The sequence below is a fragment of the Dysidea avara genome, chromosome 2, assembly GCF_963678975.1.
Source record: "Dysidea avara chromosome 2, odDysAvar1.4, whole genome shotgun sequence".
NCBI lineage: Eukaryota > Metazoa > Porifera > Demospongiae > Dictyoceratida > Dysideidae > Dysidea > Dysidea avara.
This window is the reverse complement of record NC_089273.1, coordinates 10,741,059-10,759,416: the sequence shown is the minus strand read 5'-3', so window position 1 is coordinate 10,759,416 and position 18,358 is coordinate 10,741,059. Positions and strand designations below refer to the sequence as shown.

The 18,358-nt window shown below is 38.8% G+C and overlaps 1 protein-coding gene across 1 annotated transcript in view; it reads right to left on the bottom strand.

Annotated features, from left to right (window-relative positions):
* The window catches only part of LOC136246596 (uncharacterized), a 166,566-nt gene that overhangs the window by 106,898 nt on the left and 41,310 nt on the right, over nt 1-18,358 (bottom strand). The window lies entirely within an intron of this gene.

The following is an 18,358-nucleotide window of genomic DNA, read 5'->3' as shown; positions in this document are numbered from 1 at the left end:
TGACCTACTTGGAGATTGCAGAATGTTTGAATGTTCATTGTAGTTTAGGAGAAATGGCGTCAGATATTGGAGCTCGTCCGATATTAGTTAGCTCCTCTATCAATGACCTTCCCTCTGTAATGAAGTCAACGATTAAGATATTCACTAACGTCATCTGCACAGAAAGGTAACAACACACAAGAATTGTGTACATTACAACAAGATTTAAACTGTGTATCTGAATGGTAGGGACCCGCCGATTATGTTCATAATTTTACCTATTATGCTATGCTGCACTGCTCAAAAATTTACCTATTATCTTAAATTTATGCTCAATACTTTGTCTTACCCATTATGCTCAAATTATGCCCAATTATTTATGCCTCAGTTCTCATGCTCTGCTAATAATTTCCAATTTATGGATAAATAATAAGTGGCTGGAGCACAAACTTACTTGTCAAAATGCATATCACAGAAAAGATCGATATACTCTAATAGAACAGTCAGTTATGTGATTGTTCTATTAGAGTTGCTGACTGTTCTATTAGAGTATATCGATCTTTCTGTGATACCTATTTTGATAAGCAAGAATTCATACTATTACACAAATATTCCACCTATTATGCTAGCATTATGCTCAATGCTTTCAGACACCTATTATGCTCATAATTATGCCAGCATAATCGGCGAGTCCCTACTGAATGGTGTAGGTTCTGGAAATGAGCTTGAACCCACGACAGTGAACTTTTGTGTATCTCTAATAAACGATCACCTCCTATTGTCCAGCAGTCTTCATCTTAATGTTACTTTGACTTACAATGACCTCCCCCCATATCTCATCACAAATTCTTTATCTGCATATGTCTATGACATTTTGGATCACCATGCATTATTGCTGAGATTTTGAAAAGTTAATTTTTACTCTGTCTTCTTCCCCTACAAGATTGCATTTGCTTACTAGCTATCTGTTGTAAGCAGGTATCACTTAATTGTTTTTGTTAAATAGCTAGTGTTTTCTTTTGGAATTGCATATGTGACTGGATTTTGGAAAAACGATCCAAATCGCACATTGGAAGTTCCGAGATAAACGGTTTTAAAGAATTGAAGCCAGCATAACTCTCCAAGGATAGCAAGCACGCGTATGAAATTTACACAAAAGATGCATCAATCTGTTACCTTTCAAGTCACTTCCAGTACTTGTAGCTGCTTGTACAGTTTCCCGCCAAATAAGATAGAAAATCTGAGCAGTTGGACGAGCGAAGTAGTATCACAAGTGCTCACAAAGGGGTGGAGGTTGGGGGGTGGCGGGGAGGGCAAAAGTTAGACCTCAAAATGGAGGCAGACCACGATTGGAGTCCAGACACGAGATTACAGGGCTGTGCTGGCTCCTTAGTGGCTGATATGTAGCAAAATCAACAGAGAACACGTCTGGCCAACATTATAAGGCTGTCCACCAGTAAACCACTGACTCTTGCCAAGCCAGGTCCTTCACAAGGCCTGAAACCGCCATTTGAGCACTCCACACCACCCAGAAAAGACGTGTGCAAAAACCAGCCTCGTGTAGTTTGAGTAGTGCTGAGGGTCAAAACTTGTAGTACGATAGTGTAGCTATCCACTGGTGGTGTTAGTTTGATTTTGCCTGATGTGCGATTTGGATCGGTTCTGTAAAATCTGGTCACATATATGTAATTTGCTTAACCATAATGTATTTAAGTCTCAGCTGTATTTGCAACCATTTAGTTTTGTTTCTGTGTAATTGTTTAGTTTCTTGTAGCTACTTAACTAAGTTTTGTGTATGTATAGGTGTTGTTCCTATGGGCCTATATATATATATATAACCTTTTGTATTCACCTTGTTATTGTTGTGACTAAATCATTAACTAGCAACTGGCAATAATAATAATACCCCTCTTTTCCAAAAAGAAATTGATATGTAACTATATACCAGCTGTAGGAGAATAAACTCACTTAGCTACTTAAAAATAAATATATTTGTTCACCTGGTTCCCTGCAGTTGAGCCTCAACTCTGTGGCAAACACTAGCTTTCGTGAAGTATATTTTACACTTGATATGATATTATGCTTGTAACTTTTCCGTATAGAGACTGGGGTGGTCAGCTGAATGTAACAGGTAAGGGTATAGACGGGGATCGATTATTTTAGCTGAAATATCTGGACCCCTTTTTATGTGTGTACTGAAAACAATAATAATTAATTAATAATAATAATAATAATTAATTAATTAATTTTGAATGCGTGAAAATGGTATTAATAAAATTTGTAGGATGCCGGAGAGAATATTTCAGATAGAGTCCTTATGTTTCCGCAGGACTGCGAAAACAGTGCGTGTGGGCACAAACTACACGCTGTTACACAACAGGTAATACCTCAGTACTGGAAAAGAGTATCTGCATTCTGTAATTTAATACATTAGAAAGCCAATTGAACGCTTACCAAGAGCTGAAAATTGCATAGCCATAGCATTAAAAAATTTATGGCATAAAAGGTTATGAATGATTTAAGTTTGATAAAGTAGCCAAAAATCATGTACCCACATGCCATATTTTCGCAGGCCCAGTCACATATATTATTTGTCACTTTTCCGTATAGAGACTGGGTGGTTACCTGAATGCAACGAGTAAAGCAATTTGGTTCCAATCGGATAAGGGATCACCGATACAAAGGTGTGAAAATGACGTTTTCTTTCTTCCTGTCAATATATTCACGGTGTGGCGCGCCGGCTTCTTGGGCCGTGTGTCTTGATATTTGTGATTTTAAAACTCACAAATTTGAGTATAAAAACAATGTCTTTAGCTATTAATTACTGTTTTTCATTGAATTCGTCAGCGTATGGTTGTACCTTACACGCATACGCATATGGTATGTACCATACGCGTATCGTACAAAATGCGCATATGGTATAGAACAGGATACTACTAAGAGGTGTATTATTTGCTGCTTCAAAAGTGCAGTTACCAACAACAGAATCTGGATCTCCCCAAACACCTACAACTTGGCCTGTTTGTGCCCCTCCCCTTGCCAGGCCCTGGATCCGCCCCTATCTTCCATCCTGGAAGCAAACAGTCCATATGTGACCAGATTTTACAGAACCGAACCAAATCGCACATCAGGCAAAATCAAACTAACACCACCAGTGGATAGCTACACTATCGTACTGCAAGTTTTGACCCTCAGCACTACTCAAACTACACGAGGCTGGTTTTAGTAGACGTCTTTTCTGGGTGGTGTGGAGTGCCCAAATGGCGGTTTCAGGCCTTGTGAAGGACCTGGCTTGGCAAGAATCAGTAGTTTACTGGTGGACAGCCTTATAATGTTGGCCAGACGTGTTCTCTGTAGGTTTTGCTACACATCAGCCACTAAGGAGCCAGCACAGCCCTGTAATCTCGTGTCTGGACTCCAATCGTGGTCTGCCTCCATTTTGAGGCCTATCTTTTTCCCTCCCCGCCACCCCCCAGCCTCCACCCCTTTGTGAGCACTCGTGATACTACTTCGCTCGTCCAACTGCTCAGATTTTCTATCTTATTTGGCGGGAAACTGTACAAGCAGCTACAAGTACTGGAAGTGGCTTGAAAGGTAACAGATTGATGCATCTTTTGTGTAAATTTCATACGCGTGCTTGCTATCCTTGGAGAGTTATGCTGGCTTCAATTCTTTAAAACCGTTTATCTCGAAACTTCTAATGTGCGATTTGGATCGTTTTTCCAAAATCCAGTCACATATGTAAAGGCTAAGCAGGGGGGCGCTTGGCCTTCAAAACATCACGAAAAACGCGAGTAGGGGGAGTAGAGTCCAAAGCGTTATCAAGTGGAGAACACCAGCACGGCAGCGACAAGAGACCAAATCAAGAGCAGCCTTGGTCTTGCCTTCAAATTATAAGTTTTGCAAAGGAGCGAGAAGTAAAATTATCACTCACAGCTGGGTACTGAAGTGTTACAAGCATCCTACAACAGGTCAGCAGTGACCTGTTGTAGGATGCTCAGGTATCAGCAGTGCTCAGGTCAGCAGTGACCTGCTTGCGTGGAGCAAGGTCACACCGTGGCAGCCCTGTGACCATTGGAGCACTTGACCTTGCTATTTCGGAAGGTCAAGTGTTGCCATCTCATTGATTTTTTTTTTGAGTTTACAGTCTTTTTGTCCAGCACTTTTACCATCTGGTGCTGGGGGTGGTGGCAAGGGGTGCAGGCACCCCGGAAAAAAAAAAAAGCATCCTACAACAGCTATACTGGCCTACTTTACATGAAAGAAGAGACCAGATGAAATTGATAATGATGTACAAGATCATCCATGGACTAATTTATATCCAGTATAATTTACCATGCACTAACTTACTCCAACTTAAACAACATCTCCCGAGGCCATCTTCATAGATTCATTCAGCCAGCTACCAGGGTTGACTCATATAAACATTCATTTTTCCATCAACTATTTGTATGTGGAACGGATTACCAAGTGTCGTGGTAATGTCAGAATCCTTGTCTCAATTCATGAACAGTTTAAGTAATCTTTATAATTAATTTGTACTTTTACACTCAACTTTGAGTTCTATACAATAATCGCTAATAATAATAATAATAATAAACGGGACTGAATTTCCTTACCCTCGTCAAGTAGAGATAAAAGATCTCCATCTTTCCATGACCTCAGACGCTGATCCAGGAGACGAATGTGATCAGAGTTTTGGATGTTCTAGATGGCTTTTGCAGCAGCACACCGTCTTCATGTCGCACCGTTGTCGCACATAATGATGCCAACTTGGTGCCCCCGGCCAAGTTGACATTGACTCACCTGTATATACAATAAGACACGGTGTAGCATGCCAGCTTCTTGGGCCGCTCAACATGGTGATATATACAATAAGATAAAGTAAAGCAAAAATATTAAATAAGGACAACAGAAGAACAATAATATAGTTACATAACTAGCTAAAGGTAATATAATAATTAAGGATATAGTCGATTGTCATATCTCGGTGACTGGATTATTCTTTCTTTTTTGATTCGGTGAATACTTACTTTCATGTCCTCTTCCTTTAAATCGTACTGCCCATCCTTTTGTACAGCCTTTAGTTTTCTTGATGATGATGATTCCCCATTTTATACGTGGTAGCATCATATATTGCACAATTTTGACAATTATCCAAACTATAGCTATACCTATGCTTAATAGTACAGAAACTCGCTGATAATTTATCACGGTTTGTGATGTTATTAAAATAACCACAGATTCCGTCTCATTGTAGACAATTTCAATGGGAGAGACACAACCGAGTGGATGAGGATCATAGCTTGTCAAAGCAAATGTCAAAAGACAAAACATGAATAATGACTCCAACCTAGGAATGATGTATAGTACAATACACCAATTGTATACATATGATTCTTTATGATCATGAGTGGTAAGGGCCTCCCACTTCTCATTCAATTTCGAGTTTGCATTTTCAATTTCATCTTCAAGAGCTTTCCTTTTTATTTCACTATCTTTATGTCGAACATAGTCTTGCTTCACTTTTTCTAATTTTGCGAGAATATTGTTGATCACTTTAAAACCGTTTGCAGCAACTTCCAAAATGTAAACTGTTTTTTCCTTGTGTTTATATTTCAAAGCTTGAGTAAGCCTCAGTGAAATGAATGTTAAAATTATTTGTGCTAAAAAATAAGCAACAACCACCGAAAGATAAGATATGATTAATCCCAAATATAGTGATGAGTAGTAAGTGTGTGTCCTTGAATATGGTCGACAATTCCATAAAATACGATCAGACACTCCTCCAGATATTGAATCATTCACCCATTCTTCGTTTATCATGAACGGAACTCCACTGTCGATGTCCCGATCTGCTTCTTGGTTGGCTGTTTGCCTGAACTGTGCAACTACAGATGTATATACTGCTATCAGTATGAATATTAATTTGAAGTCGGTTTTGTAAAGTGCAATAGGAACATGACCCGCGCAAGAAAGTACTTCTTTGATTGCTTCAAAAGCTGATTTTGGAAATGATACAAACTGGATTAATCTATTATTACTTTGCTCTACTTGCTCACCCATGAAATTAGTTAATTACAAAAATCTATAATAATATCTATAACACACATACCTTTAAAAGAGTACACTGAACCGAGAATAAGTAATTATTATGTATATATAGTATCAACGTATGTAGATAAATAAACGTCTGCAGGTACCTTTTCAATTGCACTTACTGTTTCGCTTAACTAAATATGGTGCATAATTATTGCTGTATATTTTAGTTGCATGCAATGACATGCATGCACGGATGTATTATCGTGATTCCAGCTGCATTTCAAGTAGCTATCAGGATTTTATTTTAATTATTGATGTGTGACATTGTCAAAAGGGCATGAAAGGTCAATTACGTCATAGAAGGCAAGTCTTGGTATATTTAGCTAACACCAAAAGAGAACGAGAATTCACCAAAGATTAAAACTGACACTATAACTAAGTTGATTTGATTTATGAATTAGCCCCAAGTCAGTCGGCAATGCCGATCTTTCCTGACTGAGGAAAGTTCTCAGAAGTGAACATTTGCAATGCGTACGATATGTTTATTTGTAGATTTTAGGGCCTATTCAGCCTTGATTGTTTGCACTATTTAACCAATCAAGACATACGGTAGTGTGTCGTGCAGCTCAAGAAGCCGGCGCGCCACACCGTGAGTATATTGACAGGAAGAAACAAAACGCAATTTTTACACCTTGTTAGCTCTACGATCCCTTATCAAATTGAAACCAAATTTGCTACAGAAGTGCCGACCAGGTAGGGGAGTCCACATTCCAAACTTGAAGAAAATCGCTACAGCCATTTTTCGAGATACGAGCGACCAAAGTTTGTTTTTTTCTTCTTTTTGCACACATTGCAAAATCAGCCATAAAACAAGAATGCGTGCTCCAATCGGGCTGAAATTTGGCACACCTAAAGGGCTTCTTAAGGCGAATCTCAGTACCAACTGTGATAGGAATCCGATGAACATTCACGGAGTTATGGCCGATTATGTGTGTAAACCAAGGTCGAAAACGGGATTTGAACCAAGATGTGTGTGTAATTTCAATGTATCTAGTCAGACCTGAAATGGAACACTCACATTAATTACATACCACCTAAGAATCCTAGAATTTCTTAAGTGTAACAATTCACGTGCTTCACTTCAAACAAAACAGGTTAAATTTGCTCATATATTTTCAAGTAATTCCCAGTCCAGCTGGTCCATGAAATTACAGTGAGATCACATGTATTTGTTACAGTGCAGGCTGCTCTGTTGGATCTACTCTAGAGTTGAGATTTCAAGGTAGACTGCCAATGTACTGACACCGTTGTAGCATATTTAAGTGGAGAACAAATGAATACAGTAATGCTTAGGTAGATTATTTATCTATACAATTTTTCATAATGAAATTGATATCCCATTTTGATTTGTACCTCCACTTTGCAACATATTCAAGAACAAGAAGTTACCACCCTTTTAATCTCTATCCCCTGCTGTTAATTAATTAACCAAGATCTCACCAGTCTTTGTTTTTTCCATCTACAATTTTGCTTTGGAACAATAATTATCTAAAGGCTGTAAGTATTTAAATCTGTAATTCACCTTATTGTGGTTGTACTAATTTTATTGATTTGTCTGTATGTTTTCTTTATTTTCCTAGGTAAACAAAGATATATTTTCTCTCCCATCTTATTGTAGAATTTCTATTGACTAAGAAAAATTTTATTATATTTGTATACTCGCTCAAAATTGAGAAAATATAAAGAAAGTGAATTAATATTATACAGTCAATTTGCTTTTGGTATCTCCAACTGCAACAAAAATTTGATGAATCCATGCATCTCATCGCTGGTCTTCTGAAAGTGATACCTCACTCAATCAACCATATAATTCTGTTTATTAGACTGAATAAAGTCATGATCACCTAGCCTTTTCCTGTCACCAGTAACTTTCTAGTTAATTTCTCTGGATATTATGTTCTGAAACTGAAATTGAGTGGTCTTCTAAAATATTTATCTTGTCAAGATCAGCAAAAACAACTGACATCCAATCAGCTACTGTATTGTAGTAACAAAACTTGCCTTGGTCATGCAATAAATGAATTGTAGAGACCTGCTTGATATATCAGGTAGTAGAACAATCACTGCATGAGACAGCTATTAATATTTTATTATTATCATCTTATATATTCCATTTCCCTGGAGGCTCCACTGATACAATGCAATTTCAGCAATGATAGCAGCTAGCCAAGCTGCAAGTTTTGATTCAGAAAGCATTCCATTCTGTAAAATAGACCCCATCCTGGATTCAACTTGATATCTGCCATTGGTCCACTACTCTGTTAATGAATCATTGATGTTCACACAATATAGCATCCTCGAGGTATCTGGTTGTTTGCTCCTCACACACTGCACAAAATTTCTTTAGATTCTGCTTAGACTGAGTTGATTCAGCTTGTCACCATACTTTTTTCCTTTGTAGTCGAGTTTGTAGTGTAGCTACATACTGATTTATGCCTATTAGAAAGGCTGGGCCCCAGACTGTACATTCTAAAGTCAAAGTAAGCAAAAACAACTCACACACTAGTAAAATCAAGTCATGTATTAAGTTCCTTACTTGGTACATCCGAAGATGAACACATTGAGTCAACTATTCCCACAATTAGTACTTCGTTACTAATGACAACCAACAAGAACCCACAATCAATCCTTAAATCCGTTTTATCTTTCTTGGAGTGCGTTTGAATACCAGCTGGAAGTGCCACCGATAATTTGTACAGCAATGGTAAGCTGCAAGCTTCAATTTGAGAACGTATTCCGTTCCGTAGTTTAGTCCATCATTCCGTTCCGTATAATAGACCCCACCCACAGCAAGCAATATACTGGAAAGAAGTCATCGATCTCCAGCTGATTACGAAGCAACCCAAAACCCCTAGAGTACTACTCGTTAGGCAGCTCCGATTATTCTTAGACACAGACGGCTTGCTACGGTGTGGTGGATAGGCATGAGGCTATTATGCTCCAAAAATTGAGCATTATGCTTTTGAGTAGTGCTCAAAAAATCACCTATTATGCTTTTGAGAATTGCCTATTATTCCCAAAATTATGCCACCATAATTGGCTAATAATGCCAGTTTATTGCTGTATCAGACCATTTTCATTGATGTTTAAGCTTCAAATAGTCTTGAATTCTTTAGCTGGTTGCTGTATTAGAGTTTCATTTCAATGTGACTGCTTTATTAGAGTAAATAATATCTAATAAAAAACAGCTAAGCTGTAAAAAAAGGTGTGGCCCCAAAAAGGCCATGGTGAAAAAAGATGTGAAATCCAAGGTGGCGGCCAAGAAATGGCTGTAATGGTAGGTTAATGGTAAAAATTTTAATAACGACAATTCAGGTGAATTTGGTCTTGGCACAAAATTCACCTGAATTGTTGTTATTAAAATTTTTACCATTAACCTACCGTCACAGCCATTTCTTGGCCGCCACCTTGGATTTCACATCTTTTTTCACCATGGCCTTTTTGGGGCTGCACCTTATTTTACAGCTTAGCTGTTTTTGATTAGATTTCACTTCTTTTTGTGTTTGTATACCCCAAAGCAGGCCGGCTTTGGGGATTTTCTTTTCTTTACCACAGGAAGAAGAAAAGATGAAGCAGATGTTAAATACTTTAAATATTTTATCAGTAAATGTACAAATTATATATGTGACTGAATTTGACAAAACAAGGCTTCGACGCACAAAGCTTTGTTAGGAGATATGGCGATTTTAAGGAATCATTGTGTAATAACTTCCCAGTGCCTACAGCTGTGCAAACAAAATTTGCACCAATTGTTCATCTGTTCACTAGCTATCACTGAGTGGGTGTATACATTTCTGATACCCAAAATTTGCCCTGTTTTGAGCAGCTTTTTTCGAGCGGGTAATAATATCACAGATGGCAGTACTAAGGGTGGGAGGGTGGGGGTGGACGGTGGTCTTAATATACGGGTATAAAATGGAGTAAGAAGACGATTGGAATCCAGAGGCCAAGTTTGGGCTCTCCATGGCCCTCCATGGCCCTCAAATTACTCCAAATTGACTGAGAACACTATTGGCGAGCTCTCTGTGAAGTCCCAGCTCACTACACACCATTATCACAAAGCCATGGCCATTTAATGGTGCCAATCTCACACTCGTGGCTTTGACAGGGTCGGAAGAAAGCTGCTACAGAAACCAGACTTGCCAGTGCTGAAGGAAGTACAGTGTGAAATATGATAGTGTATTAGGCCAGCAATCCATTTCTGGTAAAATCGTAAGTTTGATTTTGTGTGTGTGGAAGCCTTGTTATATGAAATCCGGTCACATATATATATATATATATATAATACATATATTTATTACAGAACACTCTACACGGTGGTTTCTTTATAACTGAACACTCTACAAAGTGACTTCTTGTAGCTGATATTTCTACAGGGTGATATGTTTGTAGCTGAACTCTCTACATGATGGTTTCTTCCCAGCTGAACTCTCTACATGGTGGTTTCTTTGCAACTGAACTCTCTACAAGGTGGCTTCTTCTAGCTGATATTTCTACAGGATTTGTTTATACTGTAGCTGAACTCTCTACATGATGGTTTCTTTGCAGCTGAACTCTCTACAAGGTAACTTCTTCTAGCTGATGTCTCTACAGGGTCAGTAGTTTGTAGCTGAACTCTCTACATGGTGGTTTCTTTAGCTGATCTCTGCACAGGGTGAATTGCTTGTAGCTGAGCTCTCTAAAAGTGACCCCTTCTAGCTGATCTCTCTACAGAGTGATTTGTTTGTAGCTGCACTCTCTACAGGTGATTTGTTTGTAGCTGAACTCTCTACATGGTGGTTTCTTTGTAACTGAACTCTCTACAAGGTGACTTCTTCTAGCTAATCTTTCTACAGGGTGATTTGTTTGTAGTTGAACTCTCTACAAAGAACTTCTTCAAACTGATCTCTGTACAGGGTGAATTGTTTGTAGCTGAACTCTCGAAGGTAACTTCTTCTAGCTGATCTCTATACAGAGTGACTTGTTTGTAGCTGAGCTCTCTACATGATGGTATCTTTGTAGCTGAATTCTCTAAAAAGTAACTTCTTCTAGCTGATCTTTCTACTGGGCGATTTGTTTGCAGCTGAATTCTCCAAAAGGTAATTTGGTTGCAACTGAACTCTCTACATGGTGATTTCTTGTAGCTGAGCTCTCTACAAGGTGACTTCTTCTAGCTGAACTCTCTACAGAGTGATCTTTTCGTAGCTGAAACTCTCTACAGGGTGATTTGTTTGCAGCTGAACTCTCTGCATGATGGATTCTTTGTAGCTGAACTCTCTACAAGGTGACTTCTTCTTGCTGAACTCTCTACAGGATGAATTGTTTGTAGCTGATCTCTCTACATGATAGTTTCTTTGTAGTTGAACTCTCTACATGCAAGGTAACTTCTTCTAGCTGATCTTTCTACACAGCAATTTGTTTGTAGCTGATTTCTCTACAGGATGGTTTGTTTACAGCTGAACTCTCTACATGGTGGTTTCTTTGTAGCTGAACTCTCTACAAGGTGACTTCTTCTAGCTGAACTCTCTACAGGGTGATCTTTTTGTAGATGATCTCTCTACAGAGTGATTTGTTTGCAGCTGACCTCTCTACATGATGGTTTCTTTGTAGCTGAACGCTCTACAAGGTAACCTCTTCTAGCTGATCTCTCTACAGGGTGAACTGTATGCAGCCGAACTCTCTGCAGGGCGATTTAAACGCTCACAGGGTGATTTCTTTGCAGCTGAACTCTCTACATGATGGTTTATTTGTAGCTGAACTCTGTACAAGGTAACTTCTTCTAGCTGATCTTTCTACAGGGCGGTTTGTTTGTAGCTGAATTCTCTACAAGGTGATTTATTTGCAGCTGAACTCTCTATAGGATGAATTCTTCTAGCTGAACTTTCTACAGGGTGATCTTTTCGTAGCTGAACTCTCTCCAGGGTGATTTTTTTCAGCTGAACTCTCTACATGATAGTTTCTTTGTAGCTGAACTCTCTACAAGGTGACTTCTTCCAGCTGATCTCTCTACAGGGTGATTTGTTTGCAGCTGAACTCTTTACATAGTGTATAGTTTCTTTGTAACTGAACTCTCTACAAGGTGACTTCTTCTAGCTGATCTCTCTACAGGGTAATTTGTTTCTAGGTGAACTCTCTACAGGGTGACTTGCCTGTAGCTGAATTGTCTATCAGATTAACTGGTTGTAGCTGAATTCCCTACAGAATAACTTTCAATGTAATATAAGTCTTTGATGGAGTAAGTTATAAACGTAGCCGAATGCTCTATTAGGGTGACTGTTCTATTAGAGTATCTCGATCTCGCATTTGCAACACGTAGTTGGCTTTCGAATCATGACTCAGTGGTTTGTAATCCGATTCTTCTGTACTACTGCAAGGACTTTCTATGATGATTATTCCAGCTACACACCGATTTTCAGCTCATTGCTCTAAGCGGTTTGTTTGGTAGGCGTGAAAACTAATAGTTTTTTTATTCATAAAAATCGAGGGGTCCTCCACTCAGGATTATGATCGACGTGATTCCAAGGCTGATTCTGTAATTCCAAGTTGATTCCACGATTCCCTAGAATGAATTCTGTACCGTATAGACGAGCCAGAATGGTGACTATCACAGTGTATCACTTTAGCTACCTCTGCTGAACCTACTGGTGAGTGATTGAAGTCATGTTAAGTTCCACCCAGCATGGACTCGAGCCGCTGCGAGCCGCTAGAAATTCGCTGGCAATAGCCTATTTTTATTTATTTATTTTATCATAGTCATTACTGCATGGGCAGGCAGCTCTATATTTCTGCGTCTGGCAAAAGTGTCAGTGGACACCGTCACAACACTAGCTAACCCTGATGAAAGACCTTAAACTGGATCACATCTTTCCTGACTGGACGTACACAGAGTGTTGAGTGTGGTGGTTGCACTTCCACCCCCTGTGAGGTTTTGAGTGGTGTCCCACAAGGTTCTGTACTAGGGCCTCTGCTATTTTTTTACATACATAAATGATATCAATATGCTACTCGTACTACACAGCTATTTGCACAGCCACCAAGATGTAGAGTTTCTTTTACTCAAAAGCATTTTAGATCTCAAGCTGCCCACTGGTGGAATGCAGTTCCTAACGACATGTTAACATCTCTAACTTTTCAGGACGATTTATTTTCTTATTTGTGTAAAATTTGTTGATGATTTTTATGTTTGTAAATTGTTTGCTTAATTGCTTTGTATGTGCTATGTGTGTGTTGTAATTTTTTGTTCAGTCTTTGTGTGTGTGCAGTTTTAATTTATATGTGTATATGTATGCTATTTTTGTGTTTCCTCCTCAGTCAAGGAAGAACGGCATTGCCGACTGACTTGAGGTTAATTTAAAAATCAAATCAATCAATCAAATCGATATCACTAACGAATTAAGTTCTATTTGTCGCTTATACGCTGATGACTGCATTCTATATAGGAGAATTGATAGTTTAACAGATGTTAAAGATTTGCAAGATGATTTACAGATATTGGAGCTATGGGAGAAAAAGTGGAAAATGTCTTTCAATGTTGACAAATGTGTGGTTGTATCTATAACTCTTAAACGAAACCCTATATACTCCAGTTGCTACCTTCATGAAGAACAACTTACTGTGGTTCAGTGTGCCAAGTACCTGGGAGTCTCAATTGATTCAAAATTATCTTTTAACCAACATGTGGACAATGTGTGCAAAAAGGAAAACTCTGTATTAAGTTTTGTGAGGAGAAATTTTGCAAACTGCTCCTGTAAAATCAAAGAATCAACCTGTTTCTTACTTACGTCAAGCCCACAATGGAATATGCAGCTGCAGCATGGGCTCCTTACAGCAGACGGTCAAAAAACAAACTTGAGTCTGTGCAAAGATGTGCAACTCGCTTTGTAATGAATGATTAATATCAAACCAGCAGTGTATCAAACATGTTATCACGTCTTAACTTGAGCACCTTTCAAACATTTAAGACTTCAGATGTTCCATAGCATTGCGGATGTATCACTTCCTGATTATATAGCTCGTAGATCAAGGTATACCAGAAGTAGTGAACTTAAATTTATACAGCCAGACACAGCTATTGATTCTTATAAATACAGTTTCTTTCCTGCTTCAATTTGATTGTGGAACACTCTACCTATAGTGATATAAATTTTGACAATATAGATACTTTTAAGGAACTTCTGAAACATATTACATTGTAATTTATTTTTATAGCTTATATTTGTAGCCTCATGATTTTACATCCATATTGTAATATACTCACCCATATGAGTTCTGCAATAATTATAGTAAGAATGTATTGCAACTCATTAACAAGCTAGTTAGCTAAGGGTTAGTATAACTCGTTGTGAACACCGGATCCGGGCCCCACTGAAAACTTGTAGGAGCTGTTATTGAAAATTGTTAGATTACAGGATATTCTGGAATCCGGGAAACCTCGATCCAACAGCCAGCCGACGGAGAATGAATTAGCTAGTATATAGTGGCTGTATAGTTAGCTGCTTCTGCGACGGCTCGCACTCACTCGCTAAGACTTAAACCTCACTAGAAACGCACAGGAACACTCACTGTAATACAAGTAGGCGTATACACAAAGTGTAAAACCAGGTGCAAAACAAGTGAGAGTTAGCGTCTTTAGCTTATGAGTGTGTTATACTGTGTTAAACGGTAATTTACGATATAATTTTCATAACATTTATTTCAAAATATTTCTAATTACAAAGTTGATTCCGCTTCAGATTCCCATAATTCCATGATTCCTTGATTGATTCCAGTGATTCCTGAGGTCTTCGACGTGATTCCGAATCGTGGTGACCCCTCGATAAAAATCGATTGCGTAATTGTATATATATTTGTTAATGTACAAACTCAATCATGAGTATATTCGTACATATGTAGTTAGCTACTTATTTACAAATTTATATAATTGTTAAATAAATCAAGAGATGGAGCTTGGATAATATTATCATCTAGTTTGTTCCATAATTTTATTGTAAAAGGAAAGAAGGAGTTCATATAAGCATCTACCCTTGTTGGCAACTGCAGAAATCTTTGATGGTGACCTCTGGTGACACAGGTTGGATTTTGTGTCATATCTCCATGGTCTTTATCTCGATTCTCACAAAAAGGCACCCCTACAATGGTTACCCCATCTACATATCAATTTTCATCTCATTCCTCCAAGTGGTTTACCCTGTAGGCGTGACAGACCTTTGACCTTATTTTACGCACTTAATCGGTCATAACTCCGTGAATGTTCATCGGATTCCTGCCAAAGTTGGTACTGAGATTCGCCTTAATGAGCCCTTCAAGTGTGCCAAATTTCAGCCCGATTGGAGAACGAATTCGTGTTTTATGGCCGATTTTGTGAAGTGTGCGAAATGAAGAAGTAGAAGAAAAAAACGAAGAAATTAAAACGAAATTTTGTTCACTCGCATCTCGGAAATGGCTGGACCGATTTTCCTCAAATTTGGTATGTAGACTCCCATAACTGGCCGGCACGTCTGTAGCAAATTTGGTTCCAATTGGATAGGGGATCACAGAGCTACATAGGTGTGAAAATTGCGTTTTCCTTCTCGGTGTGGCGCGCCGGCTTCTTGGGCCGCACGACACACTATCGTGTGTCTTAATTCAGTGACTGCTCTATTAGAGTATCTCGATCTTTTTTAACGGAATTGTGCAATCTGCAGATTTTCCTACTGTTAAAGCCTTATAATCACCTCAAAATGCTAGCATAATTCCTGATTCCCACACATACCTATTATGTCCGAAATTATGCTGGCATAATCGCCGCATCCCTAGTGGTGGACGCATTCAAAATGGTCCAATGAATGAGACGACCAAGTTTCCATACCTGCTGCCACCAAGACGTTCATTATCAAAGTTAGTTATTGTTGATATACATGTGAGACTTTGTCACTCAGGTACTATTGCAACATTGACAGCTTTACGACAATCCTACTGGATTCCGGCTGCTCGACAGTACATAAAGTCAATTTTATATCACTGTAGCTACTGTCTGTCGTAAGGTATCTGAGAAGCCTTATTCCACTCCACACCCTCTCTTTTACCTATTATTATTATTATAATAATTGCAGGACTCTGAAAGAGTATACGTGCAATATAGTATGTAGTTAAGTTAAGTAGTTAATTAAGTATAAAAAGAATTATAAATTATAATTTGTTTAAAAAATCAGTAGCAGATCTACGGAATGCCTCAAAGGAATCCAAATTAACAACTGAGTTAGGTGAACTATTCCACAATCTGACAGTAGCTGGGAAAAAACTGAATTTGTGTATATCAATTCTTGAAAAAGGTGTTTGATATCTTCTATTGTGCCCTCTAGTAACAGTGTCAATGAGAGATATCTCATAGGGTAGTTCTAGTGCGACAGAACCTTGCAAAATCTTATAAAACATCATCAGTCTACTTACTTGTCTTCTAACCTCCAAGCTACACCATTTAAGCTCATTCAGAATACTGGAAACACTACTTGAAAAATCAAAATCAGACACCACAAATCTGGCTAGATTGCGAACACAGGATGTACACCCCTTTACATTCACAGGAGTGGACTTCACAGGGGCCTTGTATGTACTGCAAGGAAGGCAGGAGGTGAAAGTGTACTTGTGTCTCTTTATTTGCGCCACTACTCGCGCGGTTCATCTGGAGCTAGTGCAGGACTTATAAGAGTTCAAACCTTTCTGTTGGCATTCCTCAAGTTTGTAGCACGGAGATCCCTCCCAAGAATAATGATATCCGATAATGGCTCAACCTATTCATCAGCGGCAGAAGAGTTATACTCCTTAATGCAGTTGCCAGAAGTCAAGGAGGAGCTGGGCAAGAGAGGCGTCTCGTGGAGGTTCATACCCAAGAGAGCTCCCTGGTATGGGGGGTTTGGGGAACATTTAATTGTGCTCACTAAGACTGCCATCAAGAAGGTGCTTGAAAGACGCCACGTCCCACTATCGACATTAGAAACCATCATTGTTGAAATAGAGGCGATACTCAATGACCGCCCACTGACGTTCGTTTCTTCAGACCTTCGAGGCCCGGAGCCCTTGATACCTGCGATCTTTTACATGGGCGCAGAATTACATGCCTCTCACACCAGCAAATTGACAATGATGAGCTTATGGACCCGAATTATGGAGCAGCAGTACAGCTACGCAAGAGAGCTAGAGTACAGGCAGCTGTGATCAGTGACTTTAGGAAGAGGTGGTGTCATGAGTACCTCACTTCACTACGGGAGTACCACAAGGCAGCGAGGTAGGCCGCAGGCCTTTGATGGTGCCCATATTTAGATTGCTTCCAAATAATAATAATAATAATAATAATAATAATAATGCTTTACAGAATAATAATTCTGAGGGTCTAACAGTGACGTACACTGATAGCCTAACATACATTAAAAAATAACTATACACTAACACCTACATACTTAGTTACAAGTGGTTAAAATTGTTAGATGCAGGATTCTTAGAACAACGGGAACAGGGACAAAGGTAATGGAAACAACGTGAATTGTCAAAGTTAGCTAGGAAATGATTCCATAAAAATTTCTTCAATTTCTGTTTTATTACAGTTAGTGATTGAGTATGATCAATTATTGGCAACAAAGTGGATATGTTCTATACCATATGCGTATTTTGTACCGTACGCGTATGGTATGTGCCATACGCGTATGGTATGTATACGCGTACGGTACGATTTTCCGTACCATACGCGTACGGTATAGACATACGCTTATGGTACGTACCACATGCGTATTATGCCTTTTCTCTAGCCTTGCCATCACCTAGCTACAATGGGCTGTCTTTACAAGCATTCAGTTCTAGCTGAGCAAACTTAGAACTCAACACAATAATCTGCTTACTACTGAGCTGTAACTATAAATTTATTCATCAGCACACACATGCATTTTATCCTTGCCATGCCCATGCAATACCCACTATAGTCCTATACTAATGTACCTAAATCTTTATTTTGTTTTGTTTTTTTAAAGAAAGAAGAACCGGCCCAAGTTGGCACTTCCATCCACCACACTCTACTCTACGCTAAGATGTTCTATAAAATGGGTTTAGCCTATTCCTACACCTACAGAGCTACTGAAACAGAACCTACAGAACATAGAATAGAAAAAAAAGGAAATGGGGCTTAAACGGCCCTCCCCAGTGCAAGGTCAACTGATGCTGGAACATGACCCTTAAAGGGATGACCAGAGGAGGAGCGAGAACTATGGGGTGCCATTTGTCTCAAAAACCCAAAAATTTAGATCTAAACCAAATATCGTCGATATTTACT